Source organism: Hevea brasiliensis, chromosome 16 (genome assembly GCF_030052815.1).
Source record: "Hevea brasiliensis isolate MT/VB/25A 57/8 chromosome 16, ASM3005281v1, whole genome shotgun sequence".
Classification (NCBI taxonomy): Eukaryota; Viridiplantae; Streptophyta; class Magnoliopsida; order Malpighiales; family Euphorbiaceae; genus Hevea; species Hevea brasiliensis.
The window spans coordinates 14,807,124-14,830,963 of record NC_079508.1 but is presented as its reverse complement, the minus strand read 5'-3'; the positions used below and the strand labels follow the sequence as shown (position 1 = coordinate 14,830,963).

Below are 23,840 nucleotides of genomic sequence, written 5' to 3'. Positions count from 1 at the left end.
TTTGCTATTCAATAATTTTAGTCAAGAAATTCTCACTCATTCCTTGACCTCTTTTTTGGGAATTCAAAATTTAAATAAGCTTTTTTTCCAAAAAGTCTCATACTTTCCAAAGAACTCTAATTAATGTCCATCAATCTTAACTTTTCCATGCCATTAATGACACCTAATTAAAAATAATTCTTTCTCTCACCACTTTTATCATTCCGCTTCATTTTCTTCTTTACTCTCAAGAATTCCCAACAACTCCATAACCAAGCAAAAGCCACCATACCCAAATTCTTTAATCACCACCATCAAAGTCTACTTTCTCTACTAAAATCAACATCCACCATCAAAAAATCACAAACCTATAAATTTTTTCCCCTTCTCTTTCTCTTTTCTCTTCTTTTTCTTTTCTTTTCCCCTTTCGGTTTTCCCTCACCTTCATCACACAATTCGTGATGCACCACCATTGCATGATCATCGCTTCCCTGTTCGAGGCCCAACGTTAGTCATCTAGTCTCACCGTCGACCAGCCTTGCCATTGATTTGAAGACCTGAAGGCGCACCACACATATTTCTCCTCTCAGGTGGCGTTTCACATTCTTTCAGTCCATAGCTGACACCATTTCAGTACTCACTTGCTTCCTTCACCTCATTTCATGCTACCTTAGCCATTTCTTAGTTTAATTAACCATTTCTTGGTAAAATATCTATTGGGTCTTGTGTTGGTGTTGCCAATTTATTGTGAATTTGAAGGAATTTGAGAAAATTATAGGAACCTTTCAATCTTGACAATTTAGAATGAATATTGATACCTTTACATTTCTGAGCTTGGTTTTGTATTTTGAATGTGTTGGGTGACTTGTTGATATGGCTTTTGAACTCTAATTTTGTTCTGTGAAAATGGCATCTACCTCCCTTATTGCAGTTACCTAGACAACTCCCTTGGGTATCTGCTCCCCTGTTATAGTACCTCGACATCCGGTTCCTTTGTTGCAGGTTCTTGAATTAAGTACTAGCACCTGGTGCAAGTACTTCTGTCACTTCCACAACTCTAAGAGTGTTTGCACCTCTAACTTTCTGATTGCATATATTAACTTGTTCATAATACTTGTAGAAGGTAATATTTTGAACTGTGCCTGCTGGATGAGTCTTGCTCTATTGTATATTATGTGCTTCCCTTGTAGGTTGTGAAGGAAATTGGCTAAATATTGAAAAGCCAATCTTCTAGGTGTTTGTATTATAGAGGAGACTTTGTCAAAATCTTTACTAACCAGGTACCTTTGTTGACCTCATAAGTGTCCTTTGTAGGTATTTCTACAATTAACCTGGAATCTCTATAGGTACTTGTATAGGTGCCTAGCTTTCATATGCTCTTGTTAAGGTTCCTGTGAGTACCTGTAGTCTCCTAAGACCATTGCACAACATGTTAGCCATTATGTTGACTTTATCTCTATTCTATTTTGTTGTAGGGATCCTAAGAAAAATTGTGGGATCAACTATTTGAGGCCATGGGTCGGCCTAGAAAAGGCCATGAATTGGCCTCTAGTGCTTCTTCATGCTTGGTGCTTCCCCGTCGGCCTTTTGTAAGACACGGTGGAAAGGGACTTAGTGCACTCTTTTATAAGGGATTTATCATTATCACTTTGTTCCTCTTCTTAAAGGACCCATGGTCAGAAGATATAGTAGGCCTTATGCCACCGGCATGGGCCTGTCATGGGGAGTTGTTGGCTATGGCCCCGAGTCATTTAGTGCATCTTCTTCCTAAGGAGTTGAATTGGACACATCATAGTGTTGGACATGCATATGTGCAGGTACCCTAGTGTTCTTGGGAGGGCTCCATATGATGAGCATAGGTGTGAAAGAACCTTGGTTCCTCTGATTGCTCCAGCCCGAATCTGTAACTTCATGAGTTTTTTGATAACTCCTTTGAGATCTAAGCTAGCTGTGTTACAAAGGCCCCTGGAAATAAAGGATTCTTATATAAAAACATCTTTTTCTTTTTTTTTTTTAAGAATTTAAGAACTTCCTTATTCATACGGTCTTGTATCATGCTCCTGAAAGCCCAATCATTGATAGTATTATGGTCTTAGGTATCATGATCCTTATAGTAATCTCTTCCTTTCATCTCTTCTTTAGTTGGGAGCTTATGGTTAGCAGGAAAAGTGATGAATTTCTCCTTCAATGGGAAATCAAATATCTCTTTTATTTTGCTTATGTCAAAGGTGTATAGGGAAGTCATATTTGAAGATGATTGAGATTGAGTTTCCTTTTGGGGAACCACCTTATTTGGGGTATTTAAGATAAGAAAAACACAGGAACCAGTAGTAAGCATGTCAGCCTCAGTTAATTCATGATTGTTTACCTCTTGGAAGTCAGTCCTAGTGGCAATTCTCTTTCTATTTAACTCTGCCATTAGTAGGTTTTTATACTCACCCACTTTGGTGGAAAGTTCATATGAATTCCATCCCTTGGACCTTTTTCTTCAGCTTGAGGTTAAGTCCATGTTGTGCCATCTTGACATATTTTGCTTTAGTTAAGAAAACCTTGCATTTATTTCTCATATTTTTGAACTTAGAAATGAAAGCATTTGCTAATTCTTCACTTCTTTGCGTCATCCTTGATAGTTATACTACACACACATCAGGTTTGGCTTTAAAGAACTGAATGTGGAATAACCTCTCCATTTCCTGCAAAGAATAAACATAGTTCCTTAGTAAGTTAAAGTACCAAGTGAAAGCGGCACTAATGAGGGAATTGGAAAAAAGTTTCAGCTTGAAACTAGCAAAGTTATTATAATTTGCTAATTCATCACATTAAATAGTGAACCTCGTTATATGCTCCAAGATAGACTATTCATTCTCACTTTAAAATACAGTAAAGTCAAGACTACGGTAACCCTTAGATATGGATTATCCCTATTAATGGCATTTGGGCAAGGTTTGTGGAACTCTGGGAGGTCAATCTATGCCCATAAAGCTCCTAAATAACATCCTTTACTATGCCCAGAGTAACCTGATGAGCTATTTGTGTTACAGGTACCTGAGCCATAGGTGTTGGTACCTAAGGCGTTAATGCAGTTGTTGCTAGTACCTTCATCGTTGTTATGTTAATTCCTCTATAACTATTGCCCCTCAAGTCAAAGGTCACCTGGGATGTTCGCATCTGCGGGGGCACTAGTACCACTTGTGAACCTATAATTGCTTATGCATCATAAACACTGGGTGAGTTATAGAGTTAGTGTTACTAAAAATTTGGGTATGAGCAATGGGCCTGCCGTTGGGGCAATTAGTTTGCACTGATGCTCTGGACTGGTTAGCTATATGTTCCTCTCTCTTGTGAGATGGCTAGTATAGATTTTCATTTTGAGCCTCGCTTCCACTGGTTACACCTTGGGGTGTTTTTGGTTGAGGTTGCCCCTCAAGCTCCTTAGGGATCCTAGGTAAAGAATCACACTCCTTTGGCCTGGTGAACTGGCCATCGAACAATATAAGTTGGAAAATTTAACTTTTTAATAAAAAGGTAAATTGCATAAGCAAATTTGTTTAAAGTCTGATCATTTTTATTCAATCGCTCATTTAAGTCTTTTTCTAAGACCTCAACGGTGGATAATGCATTGGAATCTTTAATAACAATAACAAGAACTAACTCGCACTGCCTCTATTTTGGATCAATAGTTAAGGTATGTGCAGTCTTTATTAGGTCGAGATTTTGAACCTTTCCCCTTAGGGATTCGGTCCTTTTCAAATTGTTCCACCATTTGGAGAACTAGACGTTAGGTCCCTTTGAGTCCTAAGAGACAGAACTATCTTTGCCTAGCAGGCTTCTTATTTTTGAGACATTGAAAATCTTGTGAAAAACAAATAGTGAAGAAAAAGAGAGATTCGTGCCAAAAATTGTTTGAAATTTTTGGTTAAAATCATTGGAAAATTGTTTTGACACTGTAGGAGATGGCCCCACTTGGCATGCTAAAAGTTTTTTGTTGTAAAAATAATTTGGCTGACAAACAGCTTGAATGTGGGGGAGCAAGATACTAAGTGTATCAATTGGAATGCACTTATAACTTTTAAATTAGATAATTGTAGGAACTGGCTATACTGAATGTAATTTAGCTTTAAAATGTAGAGTAAATTAAAATATGAGAGGCTGCGTCACTAGAAGAAATTGGACTTGAAATTGCATTATTTAATTGAAAGTAAGTACAATGCTTAGAAATTGAAATTGCAATAGAAATTGAAATGGACAATGCTAGGAAATTAAAAGTGACTACTGGAGTCTTTGATTGATTAGACTGTTGATTGAGTTGTTGATTGTTGAATTGGTTGGCTGAGTTGTTGGGGTCTCTAATGTTACTGTATATCTGATATTTATAACTCTTCCTACACGTACTTGAAAGAGTTTGAAAGGCCATATTCATGTTCTACCATTATTGGTAGTTGCTTGCCCATTATTTTATAACTCCTTTAAACTGCTCACAACCTCTGTTAACTTCTCTTCTAGCTAACTACCCACACCTGATAACTTCCTTATTATTTTCTCCTTCTCATTTATTTATTAACCACCTCATGCCTTTACTTAACTAAACTAATGAAATAAAATTAATCAAATTAATTTTATAAAAATTAATTTAATTAATTTTATAAAAATTAATTTAATTAATTTTATGCCTAAAAATAATTAACAAATAAAGTTAATTATTTTGGTGCAAACACATACCTAACTTAATGGTGTAGTAATTAAAGGTTTATTACTCATCTAACAAACTTAAATTCGAATTCCAATCTTCAAATTCTCTTAAATTCGAATTCCAATCTTCAAATTCTCTACTAGAAGAAACATTTTTTTTTTTAGCAGCACTATTGCCACATCCAAAATTGTTGTGGCCACAGATTAGTAATAAATTTAAACCCATATTGATCGAATTGCCCCCTATTAATGATGCTGTTTTTTTCCCACCCCACCTGTTACGTCACCTCACCACAACGACACTATGCCTATCCCTTTGAGTGAACTAGAGCAAAAATAAAACTAGCATCGTAACGATTAGGAATTTGGAAAAATCACTTATAATAATAATAATAATAATAATAATAATAATAATAATAATAATAATAATAATAATAATAATAATAAATTTAATCAAAATTCATTTTTAATTCTTTCAAAAAATCCATTTTAAATTATTTATATTCATTTTAAATTCAATTATCATTATATAAAGATTACTCAAATACATTAATTTGATAGGCGCTTTAGTGAAAACTCTTAATGTGTTACGGTCAAATAAAAAATCATTAGCTTGAGCCTCCTAGTGAATATGTTTATGGTTGCCAACACTCTTTTCTTGAAGGGTTAGCATTATTAATTTGTTGGTTGTAGTTGTAGTTCTTACTTCCTCAGCAGAAAACCCATCTTTGTTATGGGGATTATCTAGAACATGCGAGAGTGTATGAGTGTTATGATTATTTATGATGAGGATTGCAAAAAATGAGTCCACACTTAACACACTAATTAATGACAAATAAATTTTCAATTCTTTATATAGCAACACTAAGAGTTACTTGCAATCATAAGAAATATCTAAGAAAAGAATGCCTAGATACTAAGAGTCTACTGTGATTGTTAAGTAAACAAATGATAAGCATGGTAAAGATAATTCACAAGAGTTTGAGATGTACTCAGCACAAGAAATATATATAGTGCATAAATTATATGGCATATAAGTGATGTACTCCCAACTATACAATACCATAAAATGTATTGCGATACAATGGTTGAAAATTAACTTAAATAATTTATATCATCTGTTGATAGATTCGTATGTGACATATAAGTGTATCTAGAGCATCCTTATATTGATAAGGGTTGAAAAGTCCATGTTCAATATGATCATTCAAGATCAACCAAAAGCATATTTTGCCCCTTAGACTTTCATATATAGTCAATTTGGCCCCTCAATTTAACATTGAACTAATTTTCCTCTTGAATTTTAAAAATTAAACCAATTTAACACATTTTTGCCACGTCAACTTTCTAGTGTATTTCACACACCGATGCGCACGGTAATGAAGGGAACAATGCAGATGTGGAAATTAAAAAAAAAAGTAATGGTAAAATATGTAAGCAATAATTTTCTCTCTTAAGTATTTAAGAATTAATTTTGAAGCTCCCATTTTTGCCATTCTTTAAACTTTTATGCTGCATTTGTGTTGCTCCCATTCTTGATTTATTGTTCTTTTTATTTTTATTCACATCAATTCAAGTTAAGGTAACACAAATTTGTTTCATCTCGTTGTATAATAGAAGAAAGATGGAGGATTTGCCAAGTGATTATGCGATCCCCCTTTGCAACTGTGGGTTTGTTGTTGTGCTTAAGGCTTCATTGATAGAAAGAAATCCAAGTAGAAGTTTTTTTTGGGGTATGTGATGTGTTTTTTCTTTCTTTCAAATTCTTGTGGTTTAATTTTTGTTATTGGTTATTGGTTCGTTAATACTTGTGGTGGTATTTATGCAGAGAGTAAGGGCTTACAATTTCTTTTAATGGTTAAACCCCTCTATGCCTAAGCATGCCAAGAATGTCATAGTGGGTTTGCTGCGGAGATTGAAAGAAAATGAAGTAGAAATGAAGAGGTCTAGAGCTTCTTAGATGAAATTGCTATTTGTGAGAATTTATGTTATTGTAATATGCAAGATAGCTTTGTAGCTGTTAGGACTTCAAAGTTTTTATGATTTCTATTAGGACGTGAAAAGTTAGGAGTTGAATTTGATTAGGATAGTTTTTATGATGGGTGATTTGATTTAGGTTTGCTTTGTAAACGTGCAGATGCACCTATTTTAGAAATGATTAATGAAAAAAAGATTTAAACATTATTCCTTTTTTGCATATTTAAATTATTTGTTGAAGTTATGGAAGGTTTATTTATTTATTTATTTATTGCCATAGGAAGCTTGCATATGCATAATTTTGATAGCAATCTTGAATGTGCATAATTTTTATGATAGCATTAAAGTATATTCACAGCACATCCATTACAATTTCAATACTTTGCACACATAAACTAAAAATGTTCCTATTGAAATATAAAGGAAGAAGAAAGATTAAATTAAATAACACCAACAACAATTTTCAAATATAAATCAATACCACATTACACTAGCACTAGTTCTTAACCATAACCATAATATTAATATAGTTCCCAACATAACTATAACATCAATATCCAAATGCCTACAAGTTCCAAAACAAAATATAAAAACACATGTTAGTTGCTTTACTACAATAATATAGCCAAGATCCAAAAATATATCCTATTATAGTAAAACAAAACATCCTAGTACATCTCAAAATTTCAAAATAAAATAGACCATCCTATTCTATTAGAAGTACTAGACCAAAATAGAACATCCTAATGTCCTTCAAGTTGCACATCTTTATCTCTAGGAGTTGCAAACCATTGGCTGTCTTGACTTGAAAGTTGATGTCTACTTTGCATCTTGCTGATATCCCTTTGTTGTTACAATTGTCTTCTTGTAATTGCAAGTTTGTTCTGCCATTTTAGAGATAAATGTTTAAAACCAAGGTCAATATTTATTGCACTTAAGCTTCTTAGTTGCTTTGTTGGTTGAAAAAGTCTTGACACTCTATTTAGGTCCTACAATATATAACTTACAGAATTTAGTTAAAATGTTAAACCTAAGTGAATTCAAAAGGAAAATGCCATATTTAATGTAAACTTACATCAAATGTTATTGAGCCATCTCCGTCATTTATGTTTAAACCTTAACCATTGCATTTTTTTTTTTGCTTCTTAGAAGGTGGAATGCTAAAACCAATTCCCATTGTAACATTTTTCCCTTTTCTATCAGAAACTCTCCCACTTTGTTTAGCAGATCCAGTTGTCTGAGATTGAGACATAAAAGTAATACTCCCCACTTGAGATTAACTCATTGCAAATGTATTTGGGTGAGGTAGAATCGCAGCAGCAGCACTCTTCACTTGAAATTAACTCACAATAATTGCAGATGTAGTTGGCTAAGACATATCAATCATGGATGACTGAGTTGGATTAACAAGCTTTTTATTGGTTTTTCTACTTATATACTTAAATTGCTCTCTTATAACATTTGGTACACATATTAAATTTCAATAAACTCATTGAAATAACATATTGGAATGAAATTAAAAGTAGAATTATAAATTTACCTGAATATTAGGTCTAACAGACTATTAACAACCTTTTTTGTTATAGCCTACACTTCCACAGTTATTGCACTTGATTCGTAAACTTGTTCTTACATTCTTCCCATTTTTTTTACTTTTCTTTGGTTCATCCTTATCCTTCCTCCTAGCACATATTGTCCTGCCTAACTTCTTCTTAGGAACCTCTGGTGGTTTAATAAATAGGTGATTTGATTCAGGCCGTAGCTTAATTTCTCTAACAGGTTGGATGAAATGCCTATAAGATTTAACAAATGTATCTTTCATGTACCATTTACTCACATAATTTGAGGTTTAAGGCTTTTATGGCGCATTGCACATGCAACATGTGCATAAGGGATTCCAATCAACTCCTATCTTCTACAAGTGCACTTATTCATCCTCAAATCAATAATGTGGCCATAAATTCCATCTGAAATTTCAAACCCATTATCCCCATTCCATTTGACTTGACACTTCATTGACAATTGAACATTATCTTGCAACTTAGCTATAGCAACAAGTGATATATCACATATCTAATTGTCAATAAATTCTCTCATTGTTACAATCATATTCATCACTAACCCTATTATCTCATCCAACATAGTTATGATACCATTGAATCTAGCCTTTAAAATCCAGCAATTGAATGTCTTTAACATGTTATTGTTCGCCATATCACATTTTCTATCAAAACTAACATAGGTTTTGCACCATGTTGTATGACTGTAATTTAGTGAATCGGTAACACAACCTTTGCCTAGTTTATTTAATTCCTTTAACTTATCCTGGAATTTTACCTCAAATGTGGACCATGCACACTCCCAATACTTTTTCCTTTTCCCCTTTCCATTTCTTTAGCTAGTTTTTCCATATGTGCCTAAAACACATCCTATGTTCAACCAAGGGCATTTCCTCTTGAATTGTTAGTAACAAAACCTATTTAAATAACAAATCAATCAACTATTAACATATTGTATTATAATGTTAAAAATATAAAATTAAAGTGACAAACCTTTTGCATATCTCTTACCAAGGAATAACCATCTCCACTTGTGATGCTAAGGTCTTGCTTCAAAGTTGATATGAACCACTCCCAATTATTTTTATTCTCTACCATTACCACAGCCTAAGCTGTAACACCCTCATAATAAGTGGTCCATACATTCTACTGTTCAGGTGACTAGTATTTGTCTAGACAGCTAGAATATCTAGAACTATGCCTAAGTCACAAAGAAAAAGTCCTAAATAAAATTAATAAAGGTCACATGAAGTAGGAAGAAAATAAGAGAAATAAAGCCTAAATCAGTTAAATGAGCCGAGATCCCGGCGATGGGTGATCGACCCGAGAAGCGACTGCGAGCTCCGTTGCAATCCTAAATTCGTGTGGGACCCTATGACACCCTAGGCCAAGGGATAATTGTAAAACTATTGAAAACTAGAAAACCATAGAAAAGAAAAGAGAAGAGAACAAACTCAAATAAGTGAATCAGAACTCAGTGAGTTATCAAACACCATTAAAAATACGGATTATAACTGATGAGGGGCATTTTGGTTAATTCACTCCTAGAGGTGACTTTTGACCTAAATATCCATTAAAATGTGTGAAATTAAAATACTAAAAAAGATATTAAAAATGAAGAGATGTGTAGAGAAAAGAAAATGAAAGAAATGAAAATAAAGTTAAAGTGGATTTATGACATGAGGTAAGCATGACCCAATTAAATTTATAATATTAAATTATGAAAATGTGGGGATAATTATAACATAAAATAAGACCAAAATTAAAAAAAAAAATCATATTCTTCAAGCTAAACCAGCCGGCCACCCATTCCATCTCTCTCACTTCCATTTTCAAGTTTCTTCAAGCTTAGATTTCACATCTTTTATCCATAAAATTGCCTCCAAAACTAGAAGAAACCTTTAAAATAAGCTTCAAGGTTAAGATTAGGAGCAAAAGATTGGAAGAAAACTTGAAGAAATTAAAGAATGCAAGAGCATCACAAGAGGTAAGTCATCCCTCTAGCTAAAGAAAGTGTGCAAGCATGGAATTAAGGATGATTAAGTAGAGATAACATAAAAAATTAAGAAAATCATGCATGAAACCTTAGGAGAGAAATTCGGTTAGCCTTGGGGGATACTAGGGTTGATGTGTTTTGATGGAATTGATGAAATCTTGCATATGTAATATTGTATACATGATTGGAAAGATGAAATTGCATGAAATTTGCATGAATTAGTAAGATGGGAAAATTAGGGTTTGGTGAGAATTAGGGTTTTGTGAAATGTTGACCAATTGATGTTTATCATGCTTAATTGTGGTCATTTGGTATGTTTTGGATTGAGAATTGATGTGAATTATGGAATGGAATTGATGGATGAGTGGTTGTTGGGTTACTAGAAATTCTAGACCTCTAAGTCCAGTATGCTTTCATGGTTATAAATAGAGCTAGACAACTCCAATTAGTGTTAGGCCAATTGGATATGAAACTTAAAACCAAATGCCATAATTTTCATGAAGAAACCTTCCCCAAAAACTGACTATAAGTTAGTCTAAAATTTGCTTGAATCCAGAATTGGTATTCTGGACTGACCAGAAATAACCAAATGAATAGTACATCTTCGATTGGGCATAAATCACACTAGAAAACTCCAAATTAGCTGATTTTTGAACCAATGAAAACCTGAAACATAGTAGAACACTTCTTATGAAGATCATAAACCCAAATTATGACCCTAACTTGGTCAAATTGCTAAGCAAATTTAGTCCAATAAATCTGTCAGAACTATATTTGACCTAGAAATCCTCGACAAATGGCTATCCGACCAGTTTTGGAAAAAATTCCATAACTTGGGCTACAAAATTGAAAATGCAGTGATTTAAAAACCAAAATTTTCATAAGACCTAAAACTACAACTTTAATGTTTTGGCCAGTACCCAGATCCTAAAGGAACTTAGGGAAATTGTTAGGACAATTCAGGACTTCCCAAACTGGAATTCCTGCATTGGAACCAATTTAGCCATTTGACCCCAGAGCAGTAATTAGCCCATAACTTTCACTAGAAAATTCTAAATAGGATGAGCCAAAATGATTTGAAAACTTAATACTTAGAGATATAACTTTGGTTTAGAAACCTTACTCTAATTTTGAGAGTAAGGACGTCAAATGTAAGTTGGAAAACCTGATCTGGAATCTAGAATTATAGAGTTGTAGGGTTATGAGTCTAGGTTGATTAAATTACCATAACTCACCCTATACAATCTAAAATTTAGAAATTTTTGAACCTGTATAACTATGAGACACAGGGAAACAACGCATATGAAGAACACAAAGCCAAATTATGACCATAACTAGTTCAATTAGCTTTACCAAGTTGAGTTCCAGAATCTGTCCTGTTCTAGAATAATATTGGTCACTGGACCAGCACTTGGTAAATTGATTATAACTAAAGCTACACAACTCCAAATTAAGTTATTCAAATTGGAAACAAAACTTAACACATAAATGAATAACTTTCATTGAGATCACTTCACCAAATTTGGACAGGAACTAGGTTGAATTTGGATTCAACCTCAGAGTTTAGTACTGTCCAGAACCAAAATTTCTTAAAATTGCTTAAGTAACTTAGCCATTCATTAGGCATTTAATTAATTAGCTATTAATAGTAGTTAAATTAAGTATTGAGACATCTCCATTGTGTATTTTTAGTGGAGAAAGAAATCTCAAAGGACAAGGAGAAGTGAGCTAAGGAAAGAAGAGATACAATAAAGGTTTGTGCATAACTAATACTATCTTTTTGTTTTTCAAATTGAAATTGATTTGAATGAGTTATGTGAATGATTTATGACTCTTATTGCATTGAGAATTTTAATTTGAGAGATTATGTGTTGTCAACCCTTTTTGGGTAATTGTTTTGAATAAAATATGATTGTGAGTTGATAAATACATTTAATGAATGAAAAATTGTTTGAATATGGTTTGAAACCATAGTCGACATGATTATGTGATTTTAATTCCTCACTAGCTTGCCTAGTGAGATGAATTGAATTTATTTTCCCTCTCTGGCTGAAGTGTTGAGGTGCGTGCTAGTTGAGGATGAATTGAATGAGTACTCATACATATCCTAGCTAGTCCTTGTATTTCCCATTAGCTTTTGGTTATTGGGATGAATTGAAAATTTGTGTCATGTTTTAAACTGTGCGGTTTTCAGCAAAAGTGTGTTATATGATTATTTGGCATACAAATGTAATATTTAATAAATGATTCTCTTGGTTTAGAACTATTATGATATTTTTCATGTATTAAAAATTATGATTGATTTAGTTTTGATAAATTATGATTTGTACGGAACTTTAGAATTTTAAGTTATGCACCACTGAGTTCACCACTTAGCGATGGCTTATTTATGCTGTCACACGTAAGGAGATAGATAAAGCAGCAAAGTGAGCTGCTTACAGTAAGGATTAAAGCTAGATTTTGACTATTCCTAGGTATATCAGTTATACCCTTTGTAATTTTCTTTTTGATGTAAATTGATCTGTATATATATTAAGACAGATGAGCAGTTGTACAAAAAGTCTTGTATAACATTTTGAATTTGTAAATATTGTAATTGTATTTCTTTGTAACATGAACTATATAAATGGTAGTAACATGAACTCCTTTGATTTTCATAAATAATTATTATCTCCTTTTGAGATGAGAATGAGAAATGAATTGTGAAATGATGGAAAGCAACGTGATGAATTGAATTTGATTAGACTGGTTGTGAATGATATTTTTATAAATTATTTTTCATAAGTCTTGAAGAACTGTTTTCTTAGATTTTAGCTGTTACTCTGCAAAAATTTCTATAAAATTTTAGAAATATCAAATTAATTCAAATTACAATTTATGATATAAACCTCATTTAAATGCTCTTTAATAATTATTTATCATCACTTCAAACTTTAAGATGAATCGAATTTATTTTAAAATTCCTTGTAGTATATTTAATGGATCATCGGTAGACGAAGTTCAGTAATTCATTAAGTATACTATGGGATCATGTTATACCTTATAAAGGGGTAAGGTGTAACAAAAGCAATTGGAAACATTTGATTGTTTCCATCTTGGAGAAACTTTCAAAAAGCATCCATCAAGTCGAATAATCTTCCTATAACTATCTAGAAACCCTTGCTTTAAGGCATTAAAGCAAACTCTCTTGAACTATTGCTTACCATCTTTTAATCTACTATAGTTGGCAAAACATGTGGTGTCAGGATTGGATTTGCAAATCTCTTCAGCATAGTTATGAATTTTACCAAATTCAAGTTTGTAATCACCCATGATCTTAACAAGAACCTTAATCTTAGCCCTTCTACAAATTGTTCTACCAATTTGTTGAATTTCTTTAAGTGAAAGACCTGGCTACTCAATTATCTTTTCCTCAATAAACTAAGCTAAAAACCATGCCTTTGTTTTGTTCTTTCTATAAAACCTATACACTAGATTGTATGTCTTAATTGCAAAATATTGTGATCTCCTATCAAAACTTGCAAAAATCATCCAAGGATATTTCTTACGCTTGCCTTTCACTCTAATTCTATGCCAATCATTGGCCTTTTTCTCACTAAAACTCCCCTTACAACTGCATACTTTTATATAGCCTCCTTAAACTGATTTGAGTTCTTAAATATCATACCCAACTCCCAATATGGAATGGGAGTGTTAGGGTCATAACACAGATTCCTTTCCCTTCTTCTTTTTACCTTACTTGCTGCCTCTTGACCACTCTTATTATCACTTACAATCCTAGTATCTGGATATGAGCTATCATATGCTTGTTTATTATTTTTCCAGTATATTTATCTTTGCCTAAAGCACTTTTGCAAAACCAAAATCAGATCCACACTCCTTAATGCAACATTTTCATCCTCTTTATTAACTTTTCCCTTTACTTATTTGCTTCTTTTATATGCCCTAACATTCTCCCTAACAGCTCTAAGCTTTTCATCAATCTCATTACCTTCTATTGCCTCAACATCTAAATCATTCTTAGAATCATCCTTATTATCTTCCTTAGATTCATTAGATTCTTCATTTAGAGATTCTAGATCAATGCTTTCAATTAGATTAGCTCCTTCATCAACTTTAACTGATGGTTGCACATTACTATCTCCTTCCACATTCAAGCTCCCACTGGATTTGTCAGCATTCAAAGTTGTATGCTCTAAGAAAAAAAAAATCCAAGCATCCACCATGAACTATCTTCTTAGTTAATCCTACCACACATGCATCACTCGAAACCCTCTTGAATTCAACTGAATTTGTACCATTTCCTTCCTTAAAATACACTGTGACACCCCTTACCCGGCTACAGTGTATCCGAGTAAGCTATGTCACACGGTGTACCGGCACACTCTATTTTACCTTAATTAATTTTTTTGTCAAAGTTTTGAATATAGTTTGTGAAATATAGTTCATTTATTGAAATTATAATTTATTTGAGGTTCCGAAAATTTTATAGAAAATCCGCTAATCAAGCTAAAAATAGAGAAAAGTTCTTGGAACTGTAAAAACACTTCCAAATAATTTCCGAACAATCTCAACTTCAATTCATCAACAAAATCTCAATATCAAGATCTCAACAACATTTCTCAATTTCAGTTCTTAATCATCCATCACATATTATAATCAAGTATAAATCACAAATAGATATTTACTTTTCCATTGACAAATACAATTTTTATAATTTACATGAACATCAATATACATTACACAAGTTTAATTACATATGAGAAAATCAAAATTAATTACAGAATGCCAAAATGACACCTAGTATCCTACCAATGCACTGCAGAAGTTGAGGTGACACGAACACTGTGTAGAACTGCAGGATGGACTCACTCAGTCTGCGGTCTACTGGGCTCACGATCAGTATCTCCAGTACCTACGCGTGGCAAAAGCAACGCGCTAAGCAATAATGCTTAGTGGTGCAATAATAAAATAAAAGAAATAGCAAGAAATAAATATGTAACGAATGTATATGTTTTATTTGTTAGGTATTTGTATATCATTTACTTTGTCCACTTTTATTCATTTGGTTGCCCCAAGTAACCTACACTAGACATCGGATGGATAACGTAAACCGCACTGGGTATCTAGTACCTCGGGCGTCACACCATCGGTCACATATGCATCTCCTGTGCAGCGTAATGACTACCAAGTCAGAATAATCTCAGGCACAAGGCCAATCTCAATGCAAGGTCAGAATGGCTAAAAGCCATAAAATCACAGAATGGCATATTGCCATGTGCAGTACTGCTAACTGAACCCTATTGGCATGCCAAACTATCCAAACCAATCTTGTTAGGTATACTAGGGCATTTGATACTTTAAAATTCTTCAATCTTTAAATTTCAAGTTTCGATGTCACTATTCACCTCTTTGGTCAACTAAAATGTTGACTTTTAGGTAGAAATTAGGTACATTGGTTTTGGCACTCCCAACATACCACATTTTTCATTTAAAACTTGTTGGAATTGGTCACCATTACCATTTCTAACTTAAAACCAAGAGGGCAGAAATTTCAGTTTTTGAAGCCTAAGTTTACTGTTCCATTAAACACTGTTACCGTGGGAATTTGAAGAAATGGAAAACATGAAAGTTGTTCCTTATTTTGTCTAGTTGAATTTCTTTTTTTGAATCACTCCATTTGGAGTTTTGTAGCTCCAGATATAGTCCAAAAACCACAACTGGCCGGATTTCCAAAACTGCAGAATTACCAAATCTACAGTACCATGAACAGTGACTGCCACTGCTTTGTTGGATGGGTTCTGGCCATAATTTGGGATAAGTTTCTTCATGAAAGTTGTTTGTCTATGTCTTAACTTGTTGCTGTAAAAATTTCAGGTCAATTGACCATATCTACAGTGAGTTATGGCCAAATGAACAGTTACTGTTCATTTGGTCATTCTGCAAAACCTGTTTGTAGGGTATCCAGATTGGGGCCAACTTTTGGTCCTCTTGCTTTGGTCTTTTGAACATGGTTTCTTCAGAAAAAATGTGCCATTATAAGTCTAGTTTCATGTCCAATTGGCCAAACACCAATTGAACCTACACAGCCAAAGTTATGGCTGTCCAAGTGGGCTGGAATCACAGCCTCATTGCTGCTATCATTAGGCAGCCTACACATTTCACTTTGCCATGCATTAGCTCACTTCAAATTATGATTAACTTGCCTTAAATGGTCACTAATTGACCATTAGAATGTCCATTAATCATTTCATAAGCCAAGTCAAATTTTTACTCCCCAAAACCCTAATTTCCATTTCAATTTACCCATACACCTAATTAAACACTTTCATTCATTATATATGTGTATATACACCTTAAACATCATCTTAAGTCCACTCTAAGTCCATTAAAAACAATCAAAGTCATTCCTTCCTTAGGGCTGCCGAAATTCATGTACACATACACATGAGTTTTTGTCCATTTGAATTACAATTTCTTAGTAAACTCAAGTCCCTAATCATGAAATTAATGAGTTTTAGGGATATAGATGCACTAACCTCTTGTAGGGCAGATTTTTCCAAGCTTGAACTTCACTTCCTTTACTTTTCTTGGCTGCCAAACACTTCTCCAAGAGGTATGGACAAGTTTTAATGAAAGATGTTTAGGGTTTAGTAGTGAAATAAAGAGGGAAATTGAGCTTTGATTGAAAAATCAATGGAGGTTGGTCTAGGGCATGTTTCGGCTGGTATGGGAGGAAGAAGATGGCTGCTGTTTTTTTTTTTTAATTCTTTGGTCTTTATTTGTCTCTTTTATTAGTTAATTAGATAGTTGTTTAAATACAATTGGTGGGGACTTCAAATGACATCATAATGATGTCATAAATGAGCCTTTTTATGGATTTTCCTTTTCTTTTCTTTTCTAATAGCTTTACATTAATTTTTCATCACCCTTAATTCATATTTTATGTTATAATAATTATTTACTCAACTGGACAAGTCGGCCAAAAATCACCTCTGAAGGCGAAATGACCAAAATGCCATCCGTTTGGCTTAACGGGTCAAAATTGTCTGTACCGATTGAAAAAATTTTCTAAATATTTTCTTGGCATTCTAATGCCATAGGAACCTCAATGACCCTTCTCTGGAGTCCTAAAAATTATTTTATGAATTTTTCCCCGGATCTAGGGCTCCTCGTTGCGGGTACCGCAACTTCCCTCTGGGTTACCCATCGCTTGGGCACCGGCTCATTTAACTTGGTTGTATTTTATTTCTAAAATTTTTCCTAAATTTTTCTTATTAATATTTGAGTTAATTATGGTTCCTCACTTTAGTTTAAATATTTTTCCAGACGTTCTAGCTGTCCGAACCGACACCAGTCACCGGAACAGTAGAATGTACGGAGTTGCTACCGGGAGGGTATTACAACTCTTCCCCTCTAATTTAAATTTCGTCCTCGAAATTTACTTGATGCAAACAGTTGAGGGAACTGTTGCCTCATCGTCTCTTCACTTTCCCAAGTTGCCTCCTCGGTGTTGTGGTGCCTCCAAAGCACTTTCACCAGTGAAATCTGCTTATTTCTCAACTCTTTCACTTCTTGAGCCAGGATCCGTAGAGGTTCTTCTTCATATGTCAAATCCGGTTGTATTTCAATTTCTTCCCTGGAGATGATATGTGAAGGATCTGAGCGGTATCTTCTTAGCATGGACACGTGGAACACATTGTGGATCTTGTCCAGCTCTGGTGGTAAAGCTAGCCTATAGGCCACTGGTCCCACACGTTCAATGACTTCATATGGGCCAATGAACCTAGGGCTTAACTTACCTTTCCTTCCAAACCTCAATACCTTCTTCCACGGTGACACCTTGAGGAACACTTTGTCGCCAACCACATATTCTATTTCTTTTCTCTTCAGGTTGGCATAAGATTTCTGTCTGTCTGAGGCAACCTTCAGATTGGCTTTGATTAGTTTTACTTTCTCCTCAGTCTGTTTCACTAGGTCTGGCCCCACCAGTTTGTCTTCGCCCAATTCAGTCCAGCACACTGGAGTTCTACATTTTCTCCCATACAGTGTTTCATACGGGGCCATTTGGATGCTAGCTTGGTAACTATTATTGTATGCAAATTCTGCCAGTGGGAGGTATCTATCCCAACTTCCCTCAAACTCAATGACACAACTCCTCAGCATATCCTCAAGGACCTGGCATATATTTCATGTTATTATTATCATTTTAATTCAATATTTGTATTAATTCAATTGGTTCAATTGTTTACTTGGATTACTCTTTCTGATTGCCCATCCGTCTGAGGATGGAAAGTTGTGCTGAAGTGGAGTTGTGTACCCAAGGATTCATGCAACTTCTTCCAAAATCTCGATGTGAACCTTGGGTCTCGATCAGATATGATGGAAAGTGGAATCCCATGTAGTCTAACTATCTCACTGATATACAATTCTGCTAACTTCTCCAAAGGAGTAGTCACCCTAATCGCAGAAAGTGTGCTGACTTCGTCAATCTATCTACTATCACCCATACTGCATCATGTTTCTTCCGGGTGAGAGGTAGACCACTTACAAAATCCATGGTGACCCGATCCCATTTCCATTCAGGTATGGGTATAGGCTGTAGCAAACCTGATGGAACTTGGTGTTCTGCCTTGACTTGCTGACATGTCAAGCATTTAGTCACATAGTCAGCTATGTCCTTCTTCATACCAGGCCACCAATACTGAAGCTTCAGATCATGATACATCTTTGTACTTCCTGGGTGCATAGCATATACACTGGTGTGTGCCTCTTTTAGAATACTGGCCTTTAATTCCCCATCATCTGGTACACACAGTCTTCCTTTGTAATATAGACACCCATCTGCTTTCACCCCATAGTCAGTTGCTTTTCCCTCTGGCATTTTTGCTCATAATAGTCATTAGCTTCTCATCTACTTTCTGCCCATCTAAAATCTGCTGTAGCAGGTTTGGCCTCACTTGCAACTCAGCCAAAATAGCTCCATCTCGAATCAAAGTTAGACGGGCATTCAATGATCTCAAAGCTGTGATGGACTTTCTGCTCAAAGCATCAGCAACTACATTTGCCTTCCTAGGATGGTAGTCAATTATACAATCATAGTCCTTCAGGAACTCAATCCATCGTCTCTGTCTAAGGTTGAGCTCCTTCTGGGTTGGCAAGTATTTTAGGCTTTTGTGGTCCGTATAAATGTAGCACTTTTCACCATACAAGTAATGCCTCCATATCTTCAGTGCGAAGATAATTGCTGTAAGCTCTAGATCATGGGTAGGGTAATTCTGTTCATGTGGCCTTAGCTGCCTGGAAGCATAGGCAATCACCTTCCCCTCTTGCATCAATACACACCCTAACCCATTATGAGAGGCATCACTGTAGACCACGAAGTCCTTTCCTGACACTGGCTGTGTTAATACTGGTGCCTCTGTCAACATAGCTTTCAACTTCTCAAAACTGGTCTGACACTTGTCATTCCAGTCAAATCTGACATTCTTGTGTAACAACTTGGTCATTGGAGCAGCTATTAAGGAAAATCCCTTCACAAATCTCCTGTAATACCCAGCTAGCCCCAAGAAGCTTCTGACCTCAGTTGTATTTCTGGGAGGCTTCCATTCCATCACTACTTCTATTTTCTTGGGATCCACCCTAATCCCATCAGCTGACACTATGTGTCCAAGGAATGCAATCTCATTCAACCAAAAATCACACTTGGACAACTTAGCATACAGCTTCTTTTCTCTCAGGGTTTGCAGAACAATCCTCAAATGCTCATCATGTTCTTCCCTGGTCTTGGAATACACCAAAATATCATCAATAAAGACCACTACGAACCGATCTAAGTGTGGATGGAAGATACGGTTCATAAGGTCCATGAATGCCGCTGGTGCATTTGTTAGGCCAAAGGGCATCACTAGAAACTCATAATGCCCATACCGGGTCCTGAATGCAGTCTTTGGCACATCTGCATCCTTCACCCTCAACTGATGATACCCTGATCTGATATCAATCTTAGAAAATACTCCTGCTCCCTTTAACTGATCAAACAGATCATCAATTCTAGGCAACAGATATTTGTTCTTCACAGTCACTTTATTCAACTACCGGCAATCGATGCATAGCCTCAAAGTCCCATCCTTCTTTTTCACAAACAGCACTGGAGCTCCCCATGGTGACACATTGGGGCGTATGAACCCCTTATCAAGCAACTCTTGCAATTGAGTTTTCAACTCCCTCAATTCAGTGGGTGCCATCCTATAAGGAGTAATAGAAATGGGTGCTGTACCTGGCAGTGTCTCAATAGCAAATTCAACTTCCCTTCCTGGTGGTAAACCAGGCAACTCTTCAGGGAATACCTCTGGGAAGTCTTTTACTGTGGGTATATTAGCCTGCCTAGTATCTACCACATGTGCTAGGTAGGCTTCACAGCCTTTTCTCATCATTCTTCTTGCAACTGTGGCTGAGATGACATTGGACAGGAAATCTGTCCTTTCCCTCACAACCGTGATCTCATTACCCTCTAAAGTTTTTAGAGAAATTCTCTTCAATTTGCAATCAACTATTGCCTGATGACGTGACAACCAGTCCATTCCCAAAATCACGTCAAACTCATGGAAGGGCAACTCAATTAGGTCTGCCAAGAATTCATACCCCTGAATCCTTAACGGGCAACCCTTGTACACTTTGTTCACTACTACACTGTGGCCCAATGGATTAGTGACCAGAATGTCTTGGTCACTCTCCCCTACTAGTATCCCCCTTTCTACGGGTAGGTTGATGCAGATATATGAATGAGTGGATCCTGGATCCACCAATGCATGCACAGGTGTAGTGTAGAGGGAGAACGTACCCCTGATGACGTCCGGGGCATCTTGCTCCTCCTGAGCTCTCAGGGCATAATTTCTGGCAAGTGGTCTGTTATCTGGCCTCTCTGCTGGCTCAGATGCAGGCCTCTGTGATGGTCCTACTGCGTCAGATTTGCCAGATTTTCTACCTCTTTGCGGTGCAGGAGCAGGTCTGTCTGCTTGTGTTGGAGCAGCTGTAGTAGTTCTGCGTGGGCAGTTCCTCAGCTGATGCTCTGTCGACCCACATCTTAAGCAGGCACCAGTTACTCTCCAACATTCCCCCTTGTGCCATTTCAGACAGTATGGACATGCAGAAGATGTTGGGGCTGGTCCCCTGAACCTCATCCCTGGAGAGCTGCCCACTGATGGTGTGGACTGACCTCTCCTAGGGGTGAACTGTGGCCTGGGCCCCTGAGACTGACCCTGACCTTGTGGCTGACCTGAACTCTGTACAGATGGACCTCTGAACTTCTTCCCAGGTGCAGGAGATGAGCTAGACTGACCCGGGCCCCTCTTCTGCTGTCTATCCCTTCTGGTCTGCTCACTGATTCTCACTTTTTCAACCCTTATTGCAGCTTCTACTAACTTGCTAAATTCTGTGATTCCCAAGGCAGTGAGCTGGATCTTTATGTTATCATTTAATCCCTCTTCAAATCTCTTACACCTTTCAGCTTCATTAGGGACTATCTCCCTTCCATAGCGGCTTAATCGGACGAATTCCTTCTCATATTCAGCCACTGACAATTGTCTCTGCCTCAGGTTAATAAACTCTCTTCTTCTCTCTTGCAGGTATACAGTACCCACATATTTCTTTTTAAATTCGAAGAGAAAGAAGTCCCAAGTTATAGCTTCTGGCTGCACTTCACTGGACACAGTATCCCACCATTCGTAGGCATCATCTTGCAACAGGGATATGGCAGCCTCTAGGTTTTGCTCCGGGGTGCAGTGGAGTTGTTTTAGAACTCTACCCGTTCTGTTCAACCAGTTTTCGGCTGCAACAGAATCATCTTCTCTTTTGCCAAAGAAGTCCACTACTCCAAACTTTCTTAGTCTTTCCAGGTGTGATTTCTGCTGTGGAGGTGGGGGTGGTGGTGGTGCTGGCATTACTCCAGCCATTTGTCTGAAGAAATCGGCCATTTGCTGGAACATGGCCTGTGGAGGCTGAGCAGGCTCTGCCTGAGCTGGCGAAGTAGGTTCTCCCATGCCCCCAGTCTTAGCTGCTGCAGGTGGAGCATGACTCTCCACCTCCTCCTCGACTGCTCTTTGAGATGAAGGGTCCATATCCTATTCAAAATAAGAAAAACAAACAGATCTGCATTAGTGTCACCTCGACTCTTACAAATGCAATGCATGGTATGGACTCAATCTAGGCCCAAAAATGCCTTAACCGTGCTCTGATACCACTAAATGTGACACCCCTTACCCGGCTACAGTGTATCCGAGTAAGCTATGTCACACGGTGTACCGGTACACTCTATTTTACCTTAATTAATTTTTTTTGTCAAAGTTTTGAATATAGTTTGTGAAATATAGTTCATTTATTGAAATTATAATTTATTTGAGATTCCGGAAATTTTATAGAAAATCCGACAAAATACCGGCTAAAAATAGAGAAAACAGTTCTTCGGAACCTGTTAAAAACACTTCCAAATAATTTCCGAACAATCTCAACTTCAATTCATCAACAAAATCTCAATATCAAGATCTCAACAACATTTCTCAATTTCAGTTCTTAATCATCCATCACATATTATAATCAAGTATAAATCACAAATAGATATTTACTTTTCCATTGACAAATACAATTTTTATAATTTACATGAACATCAATATACATTACACAAGTTTAATTACATATGAGAAAATCAAAATTAATTACAGAATGCCAAAATGACACCTAGTGTCCTACCAATGCACTGCAGAAGTTGAGGTGACACGAATACTGTGCAGAACTGCAGGATGGACTCACTCAGTCTGCGGTCTACTGGGCTCACGATCAGTATCTCCAGTACCTACGCGTGGCAAAAGCAACGCGCTAAGCAATAATGCTTAGTGGTGCAATAATAAAATAAAAGAAATAGCAAAAGATAAATATGTAACGAATGTATATGTTTTATTTGTTAGGTATTTGTATATCATTTACTTTGTCCACTTTTATTCATTTGGTTGCCCCAAGTAACCTACACTAGACGCATCGGATCGATAACGGGTAAATCGCATCGGGTATCTAGTACCTCGGGCCGTCACACCATCGGTCACATATGCATCTCCCGGTGTGCAACAGAACAGCTACCAAGCTATAAATAATTTCAGGCAAAAGGCCAATCTCAATGCAAGGTCAGAATGGCTAAAAGCCATAAAATCACAGAATGGCATATTGCCATGTGCAGTACTGCTAACTGAACCCTATTGGCATGCCAAACTATCCAAACCAATCTTGTTAGGTATACTAGGGCATTTGATACTTTAAAATTCTTCAATCTTTAAATTTCAAGTTTCGGTGTTACTATTCACCTCTTTGGTCAACTAAAATGTTGACTTTTAGGTAGAAATTAGGTACATTGGTTTTGGCACTCCCAACATACCACATTTTGCATTTAAAACTTGTTGGAATTGGTCACCATTACCATTTCTAACTTAAAACCAAGAGGGCAGAAATTTCAGTTTTTGAAGCCTAAGTTTACTGTTCCATTAAACACTGTTACCGTGGGAATTTGAAGAAATGGAAAACATGAAAGTTGTTCCTTATTTTGTCTAGTTGAATTTCTTTTTTTGAATAACTCCATTTGGAGTTTTGTAGCT

At 36.0% G+C, this 23,840-nt stretch overlaps 1 long non-coding RNA gene across 1 annotated transcript; it reads left to right on the top strand.

The window, feature by feature from the left end:
• The first annotated feature begins 218 nt into the window (after positions 1-218).
• On the top strand, positions 219-6,736 carry LOC131174809 (uncharacterized). The gene is made up of 3 exons (XR_009145029.1): positions 219-569; positions 6,286-6,401; positions 6,497-6,736. It is a non-coding gene; the product is annotated as an uncharacterized LOC131174809 (long non-coding RNA).
• Positions 6,737-23,840: the final 17,104 nt, after the last annotated feature.